The sequence below is a fragment of the Enhydra lutris genome, unplaced genomic scaffold (assembly GCF_002288905.1).
Source record: "Enhydra lutris kenyoni isolate GAN:26980312 unplaced genomic scaffold, ASM228890v2 scaffoldscaffold42, whole genome shotgun sequence".
Taxonomy (NCBI): Eukaryota; Metazoa; Chordata; class Mammalia; order Carnivora; family Mustelidae; genus Enhydra; species Enhydra lutris.
This window is the reverse complement of record NW_019154126.1, coordinates 9,831,030-9,837,746: the sequence shown is the minus strand read 5'-3', so window position 1 is coordinate 9,837,746 and position 6,717 is coordinate 9,831,030. Positions and strand designations below refer to the sequence as shown.

The 6,717-nt window shown below is 41.2% G+C and overlaps 1 protein-coding gene across 2 annotated transcripts in view; it reads right to left on the bottom strand.

The window, feature by feature from the left end:
- LOC111155594 (DNA cross-link repair 1C) overlaps positions 1-6,717 on the bottom strand; it is a 42,692-nt gene that overhangs the window by 3,622 nt on the left and 32,353 nt on the right. The window lies entirely within an intron of this gene.

Here is a 6,717-nt window from a genome sequence, read left to right as displayed (position 1 = left end):
GCCCTTTAGGATATTTTGAATAATTTAATGACTGCCTGTCAACTTGTGTCAGAGTTTGAGTTGAGAATATAGATCTGCATTCCCCAAGTAGGTCATAATGCCTATACCATTGGTTCTCAAACCTGGCTTTCATTAGTCTCATTTGGAAAGCTTTTTAATTTTTTATTCATTTATTTACATAATCTATAGCCAACATGGGGCTCAGATTCATGACCCGGAGATCAAGAGTTGCATGTTGTTCGGACTGAGCCAGTTAGGTGCCCCTGGAAATCCTTTTTTAAAAAAATACAGCTTTCTGTATCTCCTTCTAGACCTACTGAATCCCTGAAGGTGGGACCCGATATTTTTGATTTGTGCTTTAAGTTCTGTTCAACAGCCAGATTTGCAGACTGTATGCTCTGGCATGGACAGTAGTCTCATGAGCATTTAATTTACTTGGCAAATAGTGGATACTCAGTGAATTGGCTGAATTCGTTTTGTTCTGTGAACATTTTGATACCTATTTTGTGCATCTTATGGGCTAAAATGTGTCCTCCAAAGTTCCTAATTTGGAGCCCTAGCAACAATGTCATGTATCTGGAGATGGGACCCATAAGATGGGATTAGTGTCTTCGTACGAAGAGGAAGACAGATCTCTCACTTTCCTTCTTTATGCATGGATGGCGTGGAAAGGCCAAGTGAGCACACATGGAGGCGACGGCGGTATACCACAAGGAAATGAGTCTTCTCCAAGAGTCAGATCTGTTGGCACCTTGACCTTGGACATCCCAGCCTCCAGAACTGTGAGAATATCTGTTGCTAAGTATCCAGTCTCTGGTATCTGTCACAGCAGCCTGAGCCAGCCAAGTGTACGAGGCTATGATAGATACCAAGGGGGACAAATGTGCCAAATGGGGCTCACTTGGAAGTGGCACGAACTGGAAACCAAGGAATTTACTGTTTGTTTTGTTTAAGCATGTTACATTAGCAATATAAAGAACCAGTCCCCTTAAATTCTTAAAAAGAGGAAACCTTACTTGGAGAATGAAATTCTCATAAATTGAGTAGGCATGTAATGGGGGGGGAGGTACACAAATACTTTCCCGCCTTCTAATGACACCTTATCTAAGAAGAAAATTGTTACCTTATTACCTTATAACTACTTAAAAAGGTAACATTTTTCCAGTGATAAAGGATGTAGTTAAAAGCTGCTTTTAAAAAATGGACCACAGAGGTGAGGTTGCTCCCATTCTACCAATGAGGAGACCTGCCTAGGGAGGTGTGACAAGACTCTGGGCCAAGACCCGATCAGTTTGTTCCTGGCTCTGCCCAATCCTTAAACAATGATTTATCTCCTTTTCTGAAGGACTTAAGGTGGCTAAGATATCTAGTGACTATATTTGGAATCATTTTCAGCTCCAAGTTAGCTTTATTTCAAAACATGGATTATAAATTTGTTTTTGCCACAGTTAACATTTTAGGCAATATTTCTATATCTCTAAGCTGAACAGTTTCATATTCTTAGATTAGTAACTATACCACTATCATGGTATGATGTTTCAACTGTAAAAATCTGGCAAAACATTTTTTATATTAATTCTTCTAACTTTTCTGTATGTATGTATCTAAAAAACAGTATACTTCTGATACTGTGAATTCTTATGATATAAACATTTTAAATTTCTCTATATGAAAATGGAGGCATCTAACAGAAAATAAGTGTTAACAAGCTGATAAGCACACCTAAGCCCAATTTTAAAAGGACAGATATTACAATTCACAGATACTTTCCACGGTCATGTCTGTATAACCATAAATGAAGCACCTGAGTTTCTACAGTTTAACCCAATAATGAGAGGTTATGAGACGGACTTAAAGTGACGTTAAATGTACAAAGATGAATTACACCATTATATAGCCATAATGCAACATACGCAGCTATTTTTTTTTGAACAACACAAAAAGGTTAACTGCTTTTAGCTTGTATGCACCTCTACACTTGTCCAGCTTTTAGTAAACAGCCCTTGCCGCAAGTCTCTCTCCTCCCCGCCCCCCCGCCCCACCCTGGTCCCTTCTTAAGGACTGCTGTCCACCTCCACAATCCCAGCCGGAAGTCTTACACAACTGAAGAGCTTCAGGACCCTGTTCTTGCACTATGGTTACTACTATTCTTTGTGGTGCCTAAACAATGTTTTTAAACATTTTTAATGCCTCTGAGTTCTGGATATTTATATAAATGAATGGGGAGAAGGAAATCCATTAAAATGCTATTCAAAATAATTCAGAGTTGTGGCATTCTATAGAACTATTTTCTCAATTAACATAATAGCTATTAAAGGGCACCTGGGTGGCTCAGCGGGTTAAAGCCTCTGCCTTCAGCTCAGGTCATGATCTCTGGGTTCCGAGATCAAGCCCCACATCGGGCTCCCTGCTCAGCGGGAAGCCTGCTTCCCTCTCTCTGCCTGCCTCTATGCCTACTTGTGATCTCTGTCAAATAAATAAAATCTTTTTAAAAAATAAATAGTAAAATATCAGAGCACAAAGAGCTTTATTGAAATGCTTTTTTTTTTTTTTTAAGATTTTATTTATTTATTTGACAGCAATCACAAGCAGGCAGAGAGAGAGGAGGAAGCAGGCTCCCCGCTGAGCAGAGAGCCCGATGCGGGGCTCGATCCCAGGACCCTGAGATCATGACCTGAGCCGAAGGCAGCGGCTTAACCCACTGAGCCACCCAGGCGCCCCTGAAATGCTTTTCAAAAGAGGTCTATGAGAATGACTCCTCAACTTGCCCCTCAGAAAAATCAGTTGCTCTTAAGATTTGTCCAGTACTGGGACGCCTGGGTGGCTCAGTTGGTTAAGCAGCTGCCTTCAGCTCAGGTCATGATCCCAGCGTCCTGGGATCGAGTCCCACATTGGGCTCCTTGCTCGTCAGGGAGCCTGCTTCTCCCTCTGCCTCTGCCTGCCATTCTGTCTGCCTGTGCTCGCTCTCTCTCCCTCTCTCTCTCTGACAAATAAATAAAATCTTTAAAAAAAAAAAAGATTTGTCCAGTACTAAATGGGTACTAACACTGATTTGCTTCAACAGAACATATTTAACAGACAAGAAACTGAAAAACCGCCCCACACAATAGTATAAATCAACACAGACTTTAAATAACCACATGCAGGAGCGCCTGGGTGGCTCAGTGGGTTAAGCCTCTGCCTTCAGCTCAGGTCATGATCTCAGGGTTCTGGGATCGAGTCCCACATCAGGCTCTCTGCTCATAGGGAGCCTGCTTCCCCCTCTCTCTCTGCCTACTTGTGATCTCTCTCTGTCAAATAAATAAATAAAATCTTAAAAAAAAAAAAAAAAAACACATGCAGGGGCACCTGGGTGGCTCAGTGGGTTAAAGCCTCTGCCTTCGGCTCAGGTCATGATCTCAGGGTCCTGGGATCGAGCCCCGCATCGGGCTCTCTGCTCGGTGGGGAGCCTGCTTCCTCCTCTCTCTCTGCCTGCCTCTCTGCCTACTTGTGATCTCTGTCAAATAAATAAATAAAATCTTTAAAAAAAAAACAAAAAACACATGCACAGGACAGAATTATAAAGTCAGTGACATGGACCAAAGCAAACATGATTCCTAGGGCTTACAAAACACATCTAACCCACTATTAGACTGACACCAGAGGGTTGCTGAAAGATCTATACCTATACAAAGAAAAACTATAAAAATTGCTATATTAATAAGGAATAAAAATGCTAAGGAATCAACAAGGAACAAAGTCAAAGCTAACAACAACAAAAAAGGCAATAAAATGGCAAAACAAATGTCAATCTGAAAACTCAAAACTAGTGGCCCAGGGTGCCTGGGTTGCTCGGGTGGGCAGCTGTCTTTGGCTCAGGTCATGATCCCGGAATACCAGGATTGAGTCCCGCTTCGGGCTCCCAGCTCCACAGGGAGTCTGCTTCTCCTCTCTCATGCTTTCACTGTCTCTCCCAAATACAAAAAATCTAAAAAAAAAAAAAAAAAACTAGTGGCCCAATAAAAAAACCACATAGACAAAAATAAGTGGCATGGGGTAGATGTTTAAAAGGTACAAAATGTTAAGATTTCTGCTTCCAGCCAAGAGTAACAGGGACTATAATTACTTCTCACCTGAAACTAAGAAACCAGACAAAATATAACAGGCTCTCAAGAAAGCAAACATCAGGCAATGAAGGACAAGGACACCTGAGACAGAAACAAATGAAAGGAGCCCTAAGCCTGCCCCAGTTAACCTGGTGACCGTTTCTAGGCAGGACGGGGACACCCAGGTAGAGCTCACGAGCATCATGTAGTTGAGAAGGTGTGACTGCAAGTCAAGAAGCCATGGTGGCAGGAGTCTACAGGACAGAGGCCTAGAGAGCGGGCCCCCTCTAGTGCTCAGCAAACTGATCAGTGCATGCTTGTGAGCTAACTACCTGAGACCAAGGAAAACTTACTCCAAAGAACTGAAAGAAACAGTGCCCAGAATGCACACAGTGCTAGGAGCATGCCTGTTCCTGACAGCCAGAGTGGAACCCCTCATAATTCACAGGGCAGCTGAAGGGGCACTAAAAGGGGCCTTAGTAGTGGGAGAGTTAATTCTAGACCAAATGCTGCCCTGCTTCTGCCTAACAAGATAAAAAAACACAAAAGGATCACACTGTAGCCAACCTGCTTAAGCACATGCCAGAGCAAAGTGCGTGAATATTCTTAGAAATCCAAAATTAGAACCTAAGAAGGTAAGCCTCAGGTAAACTGAAATGATCCAGAAAACATGGGAGTAAATCTTTGTGATCTTGGATTAAGCAACAGTTGAACACATGAAGTAAAACACAAATTAGATAGATTGGACTTAATCAAAATTCAAAATTTCACACTACAAGAGACACCATCAAGAAAGAGAAAGACAAACTGTAGACTGAAAGAAAATATCTGTAAACCATATCTAATAAAGGACTTATACCCAGAGTCTATAAAGAACTTACAATGCAGTAAGATCAATAATCCAATTTAAAAATGGGCAAAAGACTGAAGCAGACATTTCAGCAAAGAACATAAATGGCCAATAAGCACATGAATTAAGCTCAATTATAAATAGTGAAATGCAAATCAAAACTATAATGAAATACCTCTTTATACCCACTAGAATGGCTACACTCAAGAAGTGTGAGCCACAATGTGGAGAAAATTGGAATCCTCAGCTAGTGGGAATGAAAATGTGTTCAATTTAGAAAACAGTTTCTCAGTTTGGTAAAATGTCAAAACACAGACTAACTATGTTCTGGAATAAATGTGCCCTCCTCCCAATCCACACGTTGAAGCCCTAACCCCCAGTGTGGCTGTATTCGGAAATGGAGCCTCAAAGGAAGTGATGAAGTCAGTAAGGACAGCACCCTGATCAAACAGGATTAGTGCCCTTATAGGAGACATCGGCCCTTTCCCCCTACAGCCTTCCGCCCCCAGCACATGCCCAGGAAAGGGCATGTCAGCACACACTGATAGGACAGCTACCTGCCTACAAGCCCAGCAAAGAGGCCTCAGAATGAAACTTACTTTGCCAGCACCTGGATCTTGGGACTTCCAGCCTCCTCAATTATGAGAAATGCCTGTTACTTAACTACCTAGTCTTTGATATTTTGTTAATGGCAATGGTCACCCCCACCATCATCTGGAAATGCTATTCCTGTGTTATTTACCCCAAATAAGTCCTGTGTCCACACAAAGACATGTCTGCAAATATTCAAAGCAGCATAATTCATAACTAAAAATCAGAAACAACCCAAATGTCCATCAACTGATGAATGGATACATAAAATGTGGCAGTATAAAGGAGTAAGTATTGATACATACAACACAGATGAACTCTGAAAAGGTGATGCTAAGAAGCCAGGCACAAAAGACCGAATGTTGTATAGTTCCATTAACATGAAATGTCCAGCAGAGACAGATCTATAGGGTTAGTGGTTGCCTACAACTGGAGGGGCTCATGGGGACTGACTCGAAACGGGCATGGCGTGGAGTAACAGAAATGCTCTGAAATTACACAGTGGCAAATGGCTGTGTGTGTGATAGTAACAACCATGGAAGTGTTTGCCTAAAAAGGGTGAAATTTATGGCATATAAATTATACTGCAATAATGCTTTAAAGAAACTGACAGTTTAAAGCAAAAAATATGTATATATATTGTGGGGTTTATAACAAGTAAAATGGCAAAAAATGCAGACTGTGAGGGGGGAAATGGAGCCATACTGTCATTCAGTTTCTTCAACTGTGCTATAGCATTCCTGGAATAATACGTATCTTTTCACTCTGATAGGTTAAAGATGTATACTGTAAGCCACTGAAATAAATACAGCCAATAAGCCAACAAGAGATGAATGTAATCTATCTATTCTTCCCAAATTGAAAACATTTTTTACCACAATTCCAACCAAACTCCCTCCGGTGGACATTTTGTACAAATGGCAAGATGACTCTAAATACGAAGGACCCGGATAGCCAAAACAAGTCTGAGACTGTATCACTTAACTTCAAAATTTATAAACGTACAATAATCAAGACAGGGCAGTAGGGATGTCAAGACAGAGATCACAGAATATTAACAAAAAGTCCAGAAGTAGATCCCCACGTATATTGTCAATTGATTTTCAACAAAAGTGTGAAGATTCAGTAGAAAAAAGGAGATCTCTTTTCAACAAATGGTCCCAAGAGCACCTGGATGTCCATATGCAGGAA